The sequence below is a fragment of the Oncorhynchus kisutch genome, linkage group LG18, assembly GCF_002021735.2.
Source record: "Oncorhynchus kisutch isolate 150728-3 linkage group LG18, Okis_V2, whole genome shotgun sequence".
NCBI lineage: Eukaryota > Metazoa > Chordata > Actinopteri > Salmoniformes > Salmonidae > Oncorhynchus > Oncorhynchus kisutch.
This window is the reverse complement of record NC_034191.2, coordinates 37,781,012-37,799,412: the sequence shown is the minus strand read 5'-3', so window position 1 is coordinate 37,799,412 and position 18,401 is coordinate 37,781,012. Positions and strand designations below refer to the sequence as shown.

The window sequence follows — 18,401 nt, the reverse complement described above, 5'->3', positions numbered from 1 at the left end:
ATTGGTGCCCAGGCTTGGTTTTAGGTGGAAGAGCCTCAATCTTCTTCTATTCATTTTAATTTCCATATATACAAAGGATGCGGCTATAGAGTGGCTATGCGGACTTAAGAGTCTACATTGGAGAGTTGAAATCCCCTGCATATTAGGAAAACCCCCTTTTGGATCTTTACATGTTTAATTTTTGGGTTTAGTATAGTTCGGGTTCAGGGTTCATATCGTTTGTTTATGCTCGGTAAGGTTGATGAGAGTTCAACACATGGGAAAAGGTACCACCCCATATTTACAGTAGGATTCAGTCTGGAAATTGGTTGGTCAAAGTGCAATGGCAGGTAACAGACTGCATGTATACACATGGAACATTTAGAGGGTGCCATAACCCCATTAAAAGAAAGAAGGTACTGTCTTTTTTTGAAAAAAGAAAATATTGATATTGCTCTGCTGCAAGAAACTAATTTGGATGATATGGAGCATCTGAAATTGCAACAAGGGGGGTTTGGTCAAGTGTTTGTCTCATCATTTACATGCAGAAGAAGAGGTGTTGCAATTCTTGTGAAAAATAACCTACCACTTAAGGTGTTGAATTGTGTGAAAGATAAATTTGGTTGTTTTGTTATAATTAATGGTACTTTACAAAGGCAGAACATTTCAATAATGAATATTTACTTCCTCCTGCCCACCCCCCTGATTTCCTCACTACGTTATTTCCAGACCTTTCAGAATTAAACCCCTTATTGACAAGTTTCCCAGCTTTATAGCTTCACTCTCTCCTCAAGCTATGTCACTTAAAGCTATTTGTGATGATCTGGGGTATGCTGATGTGTGGATAACCTTTCATCCCTCCATCAGAGAGTTCACTTTCTTCTCTGCACCTCATGGATGTCAGACTAGAATAGATTACTTTTTTATGCCCAGGACGTCTTTGAAGTCTATTTTATCCGCTAGGATAGGAAGCATAGTCATATCTGATCATGCAGAGGTGATCCTGGACATAAAACTCAACTGGGCATTCAATCGGTCAAGACAGTGGAGGTTGAATACAACCATTCTTAAAGACCATACATTTACATCATATTTTATTACAGAGTTAAAGCATTTTTCTCTAACTCTCAATCAACAGATAACCCCTCGCTCCTTTGGGAGACCTGTAAAGCGTATGCCAGGGGTCTGATTTTGTCATATACACAGCCATTAAAAAGGCAGAAAAAGTGTGAAAAGCAAAAACCGTTAGAGAGAGAATTAGGAACTAAAGAGAAGGGCTACATTAAAACTCCCACTCCTTCCCTATTAAAGGAAATATCAGTCCTTAGATCAATGGTGGACTCTCTCCTAACACAAGACGCTGACAAGAAAAGTTGATTTTTCAGGCAAAAGCTTTATGAACATGGAGATAAACCAGGAAAGTATTTGGCGTACCTAGCTAAAAAAGAGAGCTGACTCACAGTCAATTGCTACTGTTACTGATTCTGATGGTAATCATTTTTGAAAATGAATTGATAAATTACTTAAGACATTTAAAGTTCCATTTAGAGTTCCATTTGCCTGATCCTTGAGCCATTGTGTGATATGTTTAACCACTCATTTTCAAATTACCACCTCCCTCAAATGCTGAGAGAAGCCAACATATCACTTATTCTCAAAAAGGGAAAATGCCCAGAATCTTGTTCCTCGTACAGACCCATTTCCCTTTTGAATGTGGATAGAAAATTGCTTTCTAAAATTCTAGCCACAAGATTAAAGGACTCAATGCTACTTATTGTGAAAGGAGACAAAACTGACTTCATTAAGGGCCATAAGTCATGTAACAATGTCAGGCGGCTTCTTAATGTAATTCAAGCCAACCATCGAAGTGCTATGGATGGCCTTGTGCTCTACCTAGATGCTGAGAAAGCATTTGACCGTGTGGAGTGGTCTTACCTATTCATTGCTCTGACTAAATTTGGTTTAGGGAACAACTTAAAAAAATTGGTAAAAGTTTTATATGATGATCCTCAGTCTGCTGTCCTTACTAATGTCCTAAGGTCAACCAGCTTTTCTATACACAGAGGTACCAGACAGGGATATCCTTTGTCCCCTCTCTTATTTGCACTCGCTATGGAACCACTGGCTGAGGCTATATAGGAGCTATACAGGGGCTGCTCATTGGTGATGTTCACCATAAATTAAGCTTGTATGCTGATGATGTTCTGATATTCATCTCTAGTCCCGAGACTTCAATTACTTCATTATCTCTTGTTAATATTATTTAATTTTTCAGCGAATTCTCAGGCTACAAGGTTAACTTAACGAAATCAGAGGCTATGCCACTTGGTAACCTTCATTCTGTACCTATACTTCTCCCCCCTTTCCTTTTAAAATTTTCTCCCTCAGGTTTTACGTATCTGGATATATTTGTAACTCCTAAATTCCAGCAAATGTACAAAGCCAATTTTGTTCCCTTGTTTGATACAATAAGACAGGATCTGGAATGCTGGAACTCTCTTCTGATTCCATGGTTGGGTAGAATATCCCTCTTGAAAATAAAAGATTTACCTAGACTACTGTACCCAATCCAAATGATCCCAGTATTACTCTCCAATAAGGTAATAAAGGATGTAAATGGATTGCTAACTTCCTTTATATGGAGTAAATGCAAGCCAAGATCTAAGATGGCAATATTGCAGCTGCCAAGTTCTATGGGCGGCTTGGATCTGCCCAATATTAGGTTCTACAATAATTTTTCTAAAGTTTCAAGTCTGTAAAAGATCACTACAATAATCCCAGTACACTTAACACACTCAAAGTATGGAGGTCAGTTCACCGTTTTTTTGGGAAGGTCCAAACTAACCTCTGCTCTTACCCCAATTCTTAACAACCCAGATTTTGGATTGCTGGATGCTGGCTTTAACTTTTGGCTTAATAAGGGCATAGGCAGACTAAATTATTTATTTGCTGATAAGATTTTGTCATTTGAGCAGAGGGTTGTGAAATACCGACTCCCAAAGCAGGACTTTTTCCACTTTCTACAAGTAAGACATATTTTGAAGATCACCACCTTAGGTAGCAAGTTTTGGTCCACCCACACAGACAGCGTCGTGAAGAAGGCGCAGGAGCACCTCTTCAACCTCAGGAGGCTGAAGAAATTCGGCTTGTCACCAAAAGCACTCACAAACTTCTACAGATGCACAATCGAGAGCATCCTGTCGGGGCTGTATCACCGCCTAGTACGGCAACTGCTCCGCTCACAACCGCAAGGCTCTCCAGAGGGTAGTGAGGGCTACACAACGCATCACCGGGGGCAAACTACCTGCCCTCCAGGACACCTACACCACCCGATGTCACAGGAAGGCCATAAAGATCATCAAGGACAACAACCATCCGAGCCACTGCCTGTTCACCCCGCTATCATCCAGAAGGCGAGGTCAGTACAGGTGCATCAAAGCAGGGACCGAGAGACTGAAAAACAGCTTCTGTCTCAAGGCCATCAGACTGTTAAACAGCCACCACTAACAATGAGTGGCTGCTGCCAACACACTGACTCAACTCCAGCCACTTTAATAATGGGAATTGATGGAAATTATATCACTAGCCACTTAATATAATGTTTACATACCCTACATTACTCATCTCATATGTATATGTATATGTATATACTGTACTCTATATCATCTACTGCATCTTTATGTAATACATGTATCACTAGCCACTTTGAACTATGCGACTTTGTTTACATACCCTACATTACTCATCTCATATGTACACTGCTCAAAAATATAAAGGGAACACTTAAACAACACAATGTAACTCCAAGTCAATCACACTTCTGTGAAATCAAACTGTCCACTTAGGAAGCAACACTGATTGACAATACATTTCACATGCTGTTGTGCAAATGGAATAGACAACAGGTGGAAATTATAGGCAATTAGCAAGACACCCCCAATAAAGGAGCGGTTCTGCAGGTGTTGACCACAGACCACTTCTCAGTTCCTATGCTTCCTGGCTGATGTTTTGGTCACTTTTGAATGCTGCCGGTGCTTTCACTCTAGTGGTAGTATGAGACGAAGTCTACAACCCACACAAGTGGCTCAGGTAGTGCAGTTCATCCAGGATGGTACATCAATGCGAGCTGTGGAAAGAAGGTTCGCTGTGTCTGTCAGCGTAGTGTCCAGAGCATGGAGGCGCTACCAGGAGACAGGCCAGTACATCAGGAGACGTGGAGGAGGCCGTAGGAGGACAACAACCCAGCAGCAGGACCGCTACCTCTGCCTTTGTGCAAGGAGGAGCAGGAGGAGCACTGCCAGAGCCCTGCAAAATGACCTCCAGCAGGCCACAAATGTGCGTGTGTCTGCTCAAACGTTCAGAGACTCCATGAGGGTGGTATGAGGGCCCGACGTCCACAGGTGGGGGGTTGTGCTTACAGCCCAAAACCGTGCAGGACGTTTGGCATTTGACAGAGAACACCAAGATTGGCAAATTCGCCATTGGCGTCCTGTGCTCTTCACAGATGAAAGCAGGTTCACACTAAGCACATGTGACAGTCTGGAGACGCCGTGGAGAACGTTCTGAACGTTCTGCTGCCTGCAACATCCTCCAGCATGACCGGTTTGGTGGTGGGTCAGTCATGGTGTGGGGTGGGGTGGCATTTCTTTGGGTGGCCGCACAGCCCTCCATGTGCTTGCCAGAGGTAGCCTGACTGCATTAGGTACCGAGATGAGATCCTCAGACCCCTTGTGAGACCATATGCTGGTGCGGTTGGCCCTGGCTTCCTCCTAATGCAAAACAATGCTAGACCTCATGTGGCTGGAGTGTGTCAGCAGTTCCTGCAAGAGGAAGGCATTGATGCTATGGACTGGCCCACCCATTCCCCAGACCTGAATCCAATTGAGCACATCTGGGACATCATGTCTCGCTCCATCCACCAACACCACGTTGCACCACAGACTGTCCAGGAGTTGGCAGATGCTTTAGTCCAGGTCTGGGAGGAGATCCCTCAGGGGACCATCCGCCACCTCATCAGGAGCATGGCAAGGCGTTGTAGGGAGGTCATACAGGCACGTGGAGACCACACACACTACTGAGCCTCTTTTTGACTTGTTTTAAGGATATTACATCAAAGTTGGATCAGCCTGTAGTGTGGTTTTCCACTTTCATTTTGAGTGCGACTCCAAATCCAGACCTCCATGGGTTGATAAATTTGATTTCCATTGATAATTTTTGTGTGATTTTGTTGTCAGCACATTCAACTATGTAAAGAAAAAAGTATTTAATAAGAATATTTCATTAATTCAGATCTAGGATGTGTTATTTTAGTGTTCCCTTTATTTTTTTTGAGCAGTGTATACAGTGCCTTCCGAAAGTATTCGGCCCCCTTGAACTTTGCGACCTTTTGCCACATTTCAGGCTTCAAACATAAAGATATAAAACTGTATTTTTTTGTGAAGAATCAACAACAAACATAACATAACGTTTTGCATTGTTGCCAAAAAGTTCAATTTTGGTTTCATCTGACCAGAGCACCTTCTTCCACATGTTTGGTGTGTCTCCCAGGTGGCTTGTGGCAAACTTTAAACAACACATTTTATGGATATCTTTAAGAAATGGCTTTCTTCTTGCCACTCTTCCATAAAGGCCAGATTTGTGCAATGGACAGAGTCTCCCACCTCAGCTGTAGATCTCTGCAGTTCATCCAGAGTGATCATGGGCCTCTTGGCTGCATCTCTGATCAGTCTTCTCCTTGTATGAACTGAAAGTTTAGAGGGACGGCCAGGTCTTGGTAGATTTGCAGTGGTCTGATACTCCTTCCATTTCAATATTATCGCTTGCACGGTGCTCCTTGGGATGTTTAAAGCTTGGGAAATCTTTTTGTATCCAAATCCGGCTTTTATGACCTCCCTATAAGTACCTAGGTGTCTGGCTAGACTGCAAACTCTCCTTCCAGACTCATATCAAACATCTCCAATCGAAAATCAAATCAAGAGTCGGCTTTCTATTCCGCAACAAAGCCTCCTTCACTCAAGCCGCCAAGCTTACCCTAGTAAAACTGACTATCCTACCGATCCTCGACTTCGGCGATGTCATCTACAAAATGGCTTCCAACACTCTACTCAGCAAACTGGATGCAGTCTATCACAGTGCCATCCGTTTTGTCACTAAAGCACCTTATACCACCCACCACTGCGACTTGTATGCTCTAGTCGGCTGGCCCTCGCTACATATTCGTCGCCAGACCCACTGGCTCCAGGTCATCTACAAGTCTATGCTAGGTAAAGCTCCGCCTTATCTCAGCTCACTAGTCACGATGGCAACACCCATCCGTAGCACGCGCTCCAGCAGGTGTATCTCACTGATCATCCCTAAAGCCAACACCTCATTTGGCCGCCTTTCGTTCCAGTACTCTGCTGCCTGTGACTGGAACGAATTTCAAAAATCGCTGAAGTTGGAGACTTTTATCTCCCTCGCCAACTTCAAACATCAGCTATCTGAGCAGCTAACCGATCACTGCAGCTGTACATAGTCTATTGGTAAATAGCCCACCCTTTTCACCTACCTCATCCCCATACTGTTTTTATTTATTTACTTTTCTGCTCTTCTGCACACCAATATCTCTACCTGTACATGACCATCTGATCTTTTATCACTCCAGTGTTAATCTGCAAAATTGTAATTATTTGCCTACCTCCTCATGCCTTTTGCACACATTGTATATAGACCCCCCCTTTGTTTTCTACTGTGTTATTGACTTAATTGTTTACTCCATGTGTAACTCTTTGTTGTATGCTCACACTGCTATGCTTTATCTTGGCCAGGTCGCAGTTGCAAATGAGAACTTGTTCTCAACTAGCCTACCTGGTTAAATAAAGGTGAAATAAATAAAATAAAAAACAACAGTGAAGGTGTGTTCCTTGTTCTTCATGATGCTCTCTGCGCTTTTAACGGACCTCTGAGACTATCACAGTGCAGGTGCATTTATACGGAGACTTGATTACCCACAGGTGGATTGTATTTATCATCATTAGTCATTTAGGTCAACATTGGATCATTTAGAGATCCTCACTGAACTTCTGGAGAGAGTTTGCTGCACTGAAAGTAAAGGGGCTGAATAATTTTGCACGCCCAATTTTTCAGTTTTTGATTTGTTAAAAAAGTTTGAAATATCCAATAAATGTTGTTCCACTTCATGATTGTGTCCCACTTGTTGTGGATTCTTCACAAAAAAATACAGTTTTATATCTTTGTTTGAAGCCTGAAATGTGGCAACAGGTCGCAAAGTTTAAGGGGGCCGAATACTTTCGCAAGGCACTGTATACTGTACTCGATACCATCTACTGGATCTTGCCTATGCCGTTCTGTACCATCACTCATTCATGTATCTTTATATACTTATTCTTTATCCCTTTACACTTGTGTGTATAAGGTAGTAGTTTTGGAATTGTTAGGTTATATTACTCATGGGTTATTACTGCATTGTCAGAACTAGAAGCACAAGCATTTCGCTACACTCGCATTAACATCTGCCAACCATGTGTATGTGACAAATACATTTGATTCGATTTAATTGGCAACCCTGATGTGTCTGTCATTGAAATAATGATTTTCCCCACAAAGGAAAATATCTGTAAGTTTTATGATGCTTTAAGGTCATTTTCTGCTGTTGACACACAGAGGGTGATACAAGTGTGGGAGAAATAATTGTCTGTTACTATTGACGAAGAGATGTGGGAGGACATTTGGAGATATGCAAAAACAATATATATATGTGTGTAATCATACTAGAGCAATCCAGTTAAGAATAATACACAGATTGAATATATCCCCAAATCGCAAACATGCGTTTAGCCCCTCTTCCTCTTCTCCTCCGTGTCTTAAATGCAAAACTGATACAGGCACCCTAACACATCATTTATGTTCATGTATCAAAATACAAAGATACTGGTCTGGTGTTCTGCAAGAAATTGAAAAGATCCTAGGGGTTGATCTAGAATTGGACCCAGTTTCTTTACTGTTGGGTCTCCCTAGTAGGCGTGTTACTTCTGTGGGTAAAAGGAGGCTTTACAACATCCTTACCTTCGCAGCGAGGAAAAACATCATTTTACAGTGGATTAGTGATAAGGTTCCTTCTATTAAAGATTGGCATAAAATACTATTTGAATGGGTGCCACTGGAATATTTGACATGTACATTGCATTCTTAAACAGATCAGTTCTACAAAGTATGGGAACCTTATCTAAATGATCTAGAACCTGAGGTATCAGCTTCTATGCTGCAAGGATTCTCTTTGAATGGTGGGGATCTATGTATTTCAGAATTACACTGTACGTTCCATGTGTGGAACCGAACTTCTTGGTTTGAACTCAGCATTTCTGTTTAATTTCTGTTTGTATGTTTGTTTAAAATGTATGTATTGAGAGACGCAATGATGGGGATGGGGTGAGAGAAGTGCTGAGCGGGGAGAGTAAGATGGTGTGTGTATATATGTATGCAGGTATGTGTACATGAGTGCTGTTTTTTGCTTTGTCTTTGTATCTCTTAATATGGGTGAACATGGTGAAATTCCAATATAAAATACTGTTACAAAATAAAGGCACAGCCCGCTAAAGAACTCCCAGATCATAAGAAACAAGATTCTCTGGTCTGATGAAACCAAGATTGAACCTGTTTTTGCTTTGTCATTATGGGGTATTGTGTGTAGGTTGATGAGGGAAAAAACGATGTAATCATTTTCAGGAGAAGGCTCTGCCGTAACAAAATGTAGAAAATGTCAAGGTGTCTGAATACTTTCTGAATGCACTGTATATTTAGATTAAAAAATATATGTTTTCTCTAAATAAGCTTTGTACAATTAAAGGTCAAATACACTGCATTTAAAGCAGTCAGCAATAATCTACGGAATTCATAGCTTGTCAAATTATACCTAGGCTGAATATATTCCTTCCACAACCATAAGACCCATTAATAATTTTATCAAAATAGTTGTACCTTCTTTTTTTTTTGCAATAATCACTGATCTGGCTTTCAGGTCTGACTGTAGAAATACCCTTTTTTTACGTATTTAACCAGAACCATGTATAATGCACATTCACTAATAATGTAGCAGTATTATAGAAAATTAACACCGTTCTCAAGCACAACCCCACGTGCTATTGAGTAGCCAGCTAATATTTATATTTAAAGTTTAGCCAACTTGGATCTAGGTATAATTTCACAAGCTCTGAATTCGACTAACAAGGCGGAACAGTTTAATTGTTATGAACACAACCTTCTGTATCTAACTGTTTGAACAGCATGCAAGCCTGTCTACTTCGTTCAGATGTTGAAATCAAGTGGCCCGCCTTATTTCTCAGAATGAGAATGAGTTCAATTCCTTATATAATTGTTTTATGCTTATTTATGAATGCACATTTATAAAACGCAGTACAGCAATCTAGTACAGCAGTCTTTATTTGACTAAAATGCTGCTAGCGATCCGTGGTACCGTATTGCACGTGCGGCAAACTGAGCATGAATTTTCCAGAATGAATATCAAATCAAATCAAATTTTATTTTGTCACATGTACCTTACAGTGAACAAGCTTACTTACAAACTCTACCCAACAATGCAGTTTAAAACAAATCTAAACCCCCCCCCCCCCAAAAAAAAACTATAATAAAAGTAACAAATAATTAAAGGGCAGCAGTAAAATAACAATAGCGAGGCTATATACAGGGGGTACCGGTACAGAGTCAATGTGGAGGCTATATACAGGGGGTACCGGTACAGAGTCAATGTGGAGGCTATATACAGGGGGTACCGGTACAGAGTCAATGTGGAGGCTATATACAGGGGGTACCGGTACAGAGTCAATGTGGAGGCTATATACAGGGGGTACCGGTACAGAGTCAATGTGGAGGCTATATACAGGGGGTACCGGTACAGAGTCAATGTGGAGGCTATATACAGGGGGTACCGGTACAGAGTCAATGTGGAGGCTATATACAGGGGGTACCGGTACAGAGTCAATGTGCGGGGGCACTGGTTAGTCGAGCTAATTGAGGTAATAAGTACATGTACGTAGAATTATTAAAGCGACTATGCATAGATAATAACAGAGAGAAGCAGCAGTGTAAAAGAGGTTGGCGGTGGCAATGCAAATAGTCTGGGTAGCCATTTGATTAGATGTTCAGGAGTTTTATGGCTTGGGGGTAGAAGCGGTTTAGCAGCCTCTTGGAACTAGACTTGGCGCTCCGGTACCGTTTGCCATGCGGTAGCAGAGAGAACAGTCTATGACTAGGGTGGCTGGAGTCTTTGACAATTTTTAGGGCCTTCCTCTGACACCGCCTGGTATAGAGGTCCTGGATAGGGCGGAGACATGAGCATTTTGTCATTATATCCAGATCTCTGGTGCAAATGGGAAGGTGCACAGAAGGATTGAACGAGACAAGACCAATAAAATAACCGTCAGTGGATGGTAAAAAAAATGGTTGATGGATAGTCACTTTAAAATCGCTGAAACTGCTGTTACCAAAAAAGACTGAGGAAGCAGTCTACTGTGAGAGAGGCGTCTAAGTGACTGTCGTTGACTGGCTAACTGAATACAGACATCAAACAGAGTTGTGTGTCACCTGGAAAACGATGGTGTAGTTAGTTACCATAGGTCATGCATTAGTAATAGCTCATCACACACGGATAATGTCATTGAGTACATAGTAGATCTCATCAAAGGCAGTAAGCCACTATACAGTAGGTTGGTGCTGTAATAACATGTTTAATTCTTAAAGATCTATGAACTATGTATGAGGTACATAGTCTATGTTTTATCTCCAGACTTCACCTGTCAATGCTATGGAGAACAAGCTACAGGAAGTACAGTTTTCCTGTTTTAATGCCCTCCAAAGCACATTTTCAGCCAATTTATTCATTGTAAGAAGGGATATCCTTTGCCCCTCTGAAAGCTATATTGACCCGTTTTTCTTTTATAAATGAAAATACAACATCATTATTGGCCAGATGACTAAAGCTAGTGGATGATGCCCAGTTCACTGTTTTTCCATTATCACAGTCTGGGTCTCTGTGAAATCATTAGTCCTGAACTCCAGAGCATTTCCAGATCAATGCAACTGATTCAGAACACTTTTCATCACTAGACAACAGTTACCTGCAAATTAGGATGTAACATCTTGGAAAGTTCCCGCATCTTAATCAGGATTAAGACTTAATGGCTACTATTGATTCCATTATAACTCATCCAGCACTGTCTACCTTTTTAATTGTGTTACAAATAGCTTTAATTCTGCCAAGACCAGCCTGGAACCCCTCCATTAATTACTACCACTAGGCTTTTTTCTCTCTCCCTCAGACCTACAACACTAGCCAGATTAGTCTGCTCATATAGTCAATTATAGCCGTGTCACAGCTGACGCAATGCTAGAAGGACACTGGGCTGGATAATAAACTAGCTAAATGCTTTACCTTGCTGTAAGTTTTGGATCTCTGAGAGCAGTGAGTGAGATCAGCTTTTAGACTAAATTAGTATTTTGTTTGGTCATAAGACTGAGAGAAAGATCTGCTATTTTGATTTAGATCATTTGCATTTTCTAGAATTTTCACATGAAACCCAAATATATACTAAATACTATGCATCACCAGGGATGGGTTTATTTCAGTGAAAATGTCTGTACAAATCAGGGGTTTCCAGAGGTTAGCTTATCAGAGGCATCAGGATAGGATCTAAAGCCAGTGCACTCTCTCCCTTACCCAAGAGTCCTACTACTAAACCCATTACTTTCCAGAGGTTAGATTATTCGAGGCATCAGGATAGGATCTAAAGCCAGTGCACTCTCGCCCTTACCCAAGAGTCCTACTAAACCCATTACTTTCCAGAGGTTAGATTATCAGAGGCATCAGGATAGGACCTAAAGCCAGTGCACTCTCGCCCTTACCCAAGAGTCCTACTAAACCCATTACTTTCCAGAGGTTAGATTATCAGAGGCATCAGGATAGGATCTAAAGCCAGTGCACTCTCGCCCTTACCCAAGAGTCCTTTTAAACCCATTACTTTCCAGAGGTTAGATTATCAGAGGCATCAGGATAGGACCTAAAGCCAGTGCACTCTCTCCCTTACCCAAGAGTCCTACTAAACCCATTACTTTCCAGAGGTTAGATTATCAGAGGCATCAGGATAGGACCTAAAGCCAGTGCACTCTCTCCCTTACCCAAGAGTCCTACTAAACCCATTACTTTCCTGGGTTGCCATTTGATTAACTGTGGTCATTGATTCCCAGAGGAAATTAGTCAAGTAGAATATCACCTGATCAAGGCAATCAACTCCCTAATGGGGGAGTGCTGCTGGAAATTATTGTGGGAGGGTGGCCACAACAGGGAGGTGACATTTTCTTAATGTAAAACCTGAACACACATTCCTGTTTGTTTGGTTATATTATAATTCATATTAGGCCCATGGCTTACATGTTATTCCTTTTTAAAAATATTTTAGCCCTTTTCTCCCAAATTTTGTGGTATCCAATTGGTAGTTACAGTCTTGTCTCATCTCTGCAACTCCCGTATGGACTCGGGAGAGGCGAAGGTCGATAGCCATGCGTCCTCCGAAACACAACCCAACCAAGCCGCACTGCTTCTTGACACAATGCCCGCTTAACCTGGAAGCCAGCCACACCAATGTGTCGGAGGGGACACCGTACCCCTGGCGACCATGTCAGTGTGCATGCGCCCGGCCCGCCACAGGAGTCATAAGATCGCGATGGGACAAGGACATCCCTGCTAGCCAAACCCTCCCTTAACCCGGACGACGCTGGGGCAATTGTGCGCCTCCCCATGGGTTTCCCGGTCGAGAGCCGGCCGCGACCACTGCTCCCCTCGTGATGCCTTTACATGTTGTTCCTAAGCAATAGAGAGAGGAATCAACGTTTTAAACACAAGTATTTTACATGGGAAAAAATTTACTGCCACATATTCATGTGCAGTATTTTGTAGGACTGGGAATCGCCCGGGACAATACATGGTGGCCGATACGATTGTATTGTGATTCAATGTTCCAAACATGTTGCTCAGCTTATGTCTGCTCCAGAGGGACAAGAGAGAGCCATGAGAAATATAATTTTTCAGTCATGGAAATTAAAGCGCAGAAAACAAATTGGAAGATGGAGAACAAGCTACTATAAAAAATACTTACGTTTTAGTGCAGGCACAGGTAACTAGCGCAAAAATCATATCCAGATATGTAACTGTATTGAAAAATGCCTACTTTGTAACTCTTGGATCAAGCGATGATTAGAATTGTTTTAAATATCATATTATAATTAAGCAATAAGGCACATGGCCAATATACCATGGCTATGTTCTTTACGCTCGACGCATCGCGGAGTGCCTGGATACAGCCCTTAGCCATGGTTTATTAATGGTCCTATTACACAAACCCGAGGTGCCTTATTGCTATTATAAACTGGATACCAATGTAATTTCAGCAATAAAATAAATATTTTTTTCATAACCGTGATATACGGGCTGATATACCATGGCTGACAGCCAATCAGCATTCAGGGCTCGAACCACCCAGTTTATAATAAAAAATGAACTGTTAAGCATTTTTGTATATTTCTATGTTTTATGAGGAGTAGGTTTTTGTGGACTCTCTCCCTCCACTTTCCAAGGTACTATGATCCGGAGCTACATGTGACTGTGAGAAAGGCCGAAACACACCAGGCTCAATGACAGTGGTAGAACTAGGAATTGTCCTATTATAGTAATCATAAGAGCTCTGATGGCTCTGTTGTTGGGTTTGCGCCTGCCGGAGGGTCACAGGTGGTTCTGAGGAATAGATATGAGACTGTGGTGAGGAGAGTGGAGAGTTAATTGGAACACAGCAGGAAGAGACACTGACTTCTAGTACCAAGACAATTAACAGTGGCAGAGGTGAGCCATCAGCCGCACAGAACACTGCTCCCTGCCAGAGGTGAAATGGCATGCTGTCAGAGGGGACGAACCACACAACTAGCATACAAGGGCAAACTGGACTGCCCAAGGAAAAAGAACCAGGCTGGTGCTGCCACACAGGCCCTAAAAGGGAGGCATGACACATGCAACAACAATCTGTCCCATAAGATGGATAACAGGCTGGCATAGAGAGGATGTTAGGCAGTAGAAGCCAACCTGGCACCAATGACTCTGCCCCATAGGTGAATAGCTTGGTTGGCGCATGTTGCACTGCTCTGTGAGTTGAGATAGAGCTGTGAGCTCTGAGGTGGAACACACAGTGGTATTTGAGAATATTATGGATCCCTCCTGTTTCCTGACAGTGCCTCAGCAGTAGCTTCAGCTTCCCTGTCACGGTTAAGTGACAGGTAGGTTATAAATAATGAATAACTTGACAAGTGAACAAAATAGCAAAGCCCCTCACTGGGCTAAGCCCCTCATGATTATGTTTATACTTATTTAGTCTGCTTCGCCCGGCTGCCCACGCTAGGAAACTTATTCTAGAACACGTATGGCACAGAAAAATATCAAACTTTTTTATTGTTAAATGTTTTGAACTCGTAGACAGAGAGAGAGAACTGAAAAATGGACCTATAATGAGTCTTAGGCACACCAATCAATATTATCTTTTAAATCAGTGCTGTTTCTCAGAGTGTACACACATTATCCTGGTAAAGTGAAATGGCATTTAATTTTAAACTGGTCTGTCTCGGAACAGCAAATCCAACAGCACTTTCTACTGTATGTGAACATTAATGGTCAAATAGTCATAGCACTTGTTAAAGGGCTGTTGGGGGACTGAATTCGGAGCCCAAACAGTATGCTGCTTTCGTACCCAAACACTCACAGTATGTTCCTCACATTAACACAGTGACAGCTGTGCCTGAAATCACTGTGGCAAGATAAATAAAGATTTGATGGAATATAACCATTTCACTAAGGAGATTATCATTATTCAATTCGCCATCATTGTATTAATAAATAATGATAGAATGGTCAATTAATCAGAGACTCTTGCATTCATATTCTAATGTTTTATGCAGTCACCAAATTATCTAAAAACCTATTTATTATCATGTGACTGTATAAATACTTCCAATCAGACATGGCTCTATTGTTAGCCACACCTCCAAACATCAGTGTACAGGATACAAATGCATAATACTCTATAATATAAAATGGCACTTAGTGTCCAAGACGATAGAAACAAACGTTTCTAACCACTGAAGATAGTGGTAATTCACTCTCTAACAGGGAATATGTTACAACCTTCACATCTGTCAAGTACAAAAAGACAATGTGGAGAATATGCCCTTTGACTCCAGGCTGGCACAGAGACTGGCAGATGTGCTGGACATGACAACAGCCAAACAAGAGGCTTTATCACAGGCATGAGGCCATAGAATTATGATTTAGAATAATAGGATGGACATGAACCTTCTTATGATGGTCGAAAGGTCATCAATGTTGTACAGGGAATTGGTCAACTAAGTTTTTGTGTTAAACAATGAATGTGACGAAAACATTTCGCAGGAGAAGAAGGCTGATGTTTGACGTGTCACCAACCGATAGTTTTTTGGTTTGTTAATTTATGTTGTTTGTAACGTATTTTTTTTAAACTTATTTTGTACATAATGCTGCCACTACCGTCTCTTATGACCGAAAATAACTTCTGGACATCGGGACTGCGATTACTCACCACAGACTGGCAGAATCCTTTTTTTTCTTTAGCGAGTCTGACGAGCCCGACGCAAATGATATACTGCTTTCTCAGGAATAGGCCCAAATCCCTGTGATTTGCATGAAGAGGAGGTGGAGAGAAACGGGCCAGAGGGCTGGCTTCCTTCTGAGAATTTGTAGGCGATCGAATAAACTCCCACTTCCTTCAATTCCGCTAGCAGAATTGGAGAATACAATTGATGACCTACGCGGCAGATTAAACTATCAACGGGACATTCAAAACTGTAATATGCTTCACGGAGTCGTGGCTAAACGACGACACTATCAACATACAGCTGGCTGCTTATATGCTGTACCGGCAGGATAGAACAGCCGCGTCTGGTAAGACAAGGGGTGGCAGGCTATGTATTTTTGTAAATAACAGCTGGTGCACAGTATCTAAGGAAGTCTCGAGCTATTGCTCACCTGACGTAGAGTATCTCATGATAAACTGTAGACCACACTATCTACCTAGAGAGTTTGCATCTGTATTTTTTGTAGCTGACAGCATTGAATGAGCTGTATTCCACCATAAACAAACAAGAAAACGCTCACCCAGAGTCAGCGCTCCTAGTAGCCGGGGACTTTAATGCAGGGAAACTTAAATCGGTTTTACCTAATTTCTATCAGCATGTTAAATGTTCAACCAGAGGGGAAAAAACTCTGGACCACTTTTACTCCACAGACAGAGATGCATATCATGTTCTCCCTCGCCCTCCATTTGGCAAATCTGACCATAATTCTATTCTCCTGCTTACTGCTTCCAAGCAAAAATTAAATTAGGAAGCACCAGTGACTAGATCAATAAAAAAGTGGTCAGATGAAGCAGAGATGCTAAGCTACAGGACTGTTTTGCATTGAGGAGTATACCATATCAATCATTGGCTTCATCAATAAGTCCATTGATGACGTCGTCCCCAAAGTGACCATACGTACATACCCCAGTCAGAAGCCATGGATTACAGGCAACATCCACACTGAGCTAAAGGCTAGAGCTTCCGCTTTCAAGGAGCGGGACTCTAACCCGGAACCTTTTAAGAAATCCCGCTATGCCTACGACGAACCATCAAACAGGCAAAGTGTCAATACAGGACTAAGATCGATTCGTACTACACCGACTCTGATACTCACCGGATGTGGCAGGGCTTGCAAACCATTACAGACTACAAAGGGAAGCACAGCCGAGAGCTGCCCAGTGACACGAGCCTACCAGACGAGCTAAACTACTTATATACTCGCTTCGAGGCAAGTAACACTGAAACATGCATGAGAGCACCAGCTGTTCTGGGAAGACGTGTGAGAGCGTGTCAACATTCACAAGGCCGCAGGGCCAGACGGATTACCAGGACGTGTACTGCAAGCATGTTCTGACCAACTGGCAAGTGTCTTCACTGACATTTTCAAAATCTCCCTTTCCGAGTCTGTAATACCACCTGGACAAAAGGAACACCTATGTGAGAATGCTATTCATTGACAACAGCTCAGCGTTCAACACCATAGTGCCTTCAAAGCTCATCACCAAGCTAAGGACCCTGGGACTAAACACCTTCCTCTGCAACTGGATCCTGGACTTTCTGACGGGCCACCCCCAGGTGGCAACGTTAGGTAACAACACATCCACCACACTGATCCTCAACACGGGGGCCCCTCAGGGGTGCATGCTCAGTCCCCTCCTGTACTCCCTGTTCACTCATGACTGCACGGCCAGGCATGACTCCAACACCATCATTAAGTTTACAGATGACACAACCGTGTGAATGAAGCCTGATCATCCACAATGATGAGACAGCCTATAGGGAGGAGGTCAGAGACCTGTCCGTGTGGTGCCAGGACAACAACCTCCCCCTCAACGTGATCAAGACAAAGGAGATGATTGTGGACTACAGGAAAAAGAGGACAGAGCACGCCCCCATTCTCATTGACAGGGCTGCAGTGGAGCAGGTTGAGAGCTTCAAGTTCCTTGGTGTCCACATCACCAACAAACTAACATGGTCCAAGCACACCAAGACAGTCGTGAAGATGGTACGACAAGACTTATTCCCCCTCAGGAGACTGAAAAGATTTGTCATGGGTCCTCAGATCCTCATAAGGTTCTACAGCCGCACCATCGAGATCATCCTGACTAGTTGCATCACTGCCTGGTATGGCAACTGCTCGGTCTCCAACCGCAAGGCACTACAGAGGGTAGTGCTAACGGCCCAGTACATCACTGGGGCCAAGCTTCCTGCCATCCAGGACCTCTGTTCCAGGCGGTGTCAGAGGAAGGCCCTAAAAATGGTCAAAGACTCCAGCCACCCTGGTCATAGACTGTTCTCTCTGCTACCACACGGCAAGCAGTACCAGAGCTCCAAGTCTAGGTTAGAGGCTTCTAAACAGCTTCTGTTGTTATCATCTATGTATAGTCACTTTAATAACTCTACCTACATGTACATATTACCTCAACTAACTGGTGCCCCAGCACATTGACTCTGTACCGGTACCCCCTGTATATAGTCTCGCTCTTGTTATTTTACTGCTGCTCTTTAATTACTTGTTACTTTTATTTCTTATTCTTAGCCCTATTTTTTTTATCTGCATTGTTGGTTAGGGGCTTGTAAGTAAGCATTTCACTGTAAGGTCTGGACCTGTTGTGTTCGGCGCATGTGACTAATAACATTTGATTTTATTTGATTGCATCTGCGCTGTATGTGTGTGTTAGCTAACTAGCCAGCCAGGTTTAGAAGAATGTTTCCATTTA

At 42.4% G+C, this 18,401-nt stretch overlaps 1 protein-coding gene across 2 annotated transcripts in view; it reads left to right on the top strand.

The window, feature by feature from the left end:
* Positions 1–18,401, top strand: part of LOC109909368 (limbic system-associated membrane protein) — a 1,000,013-nt gene that overhangs the window by 686,636 nt on the left and 294,976 nt on the right. The window lies entirely within an intron of this gene.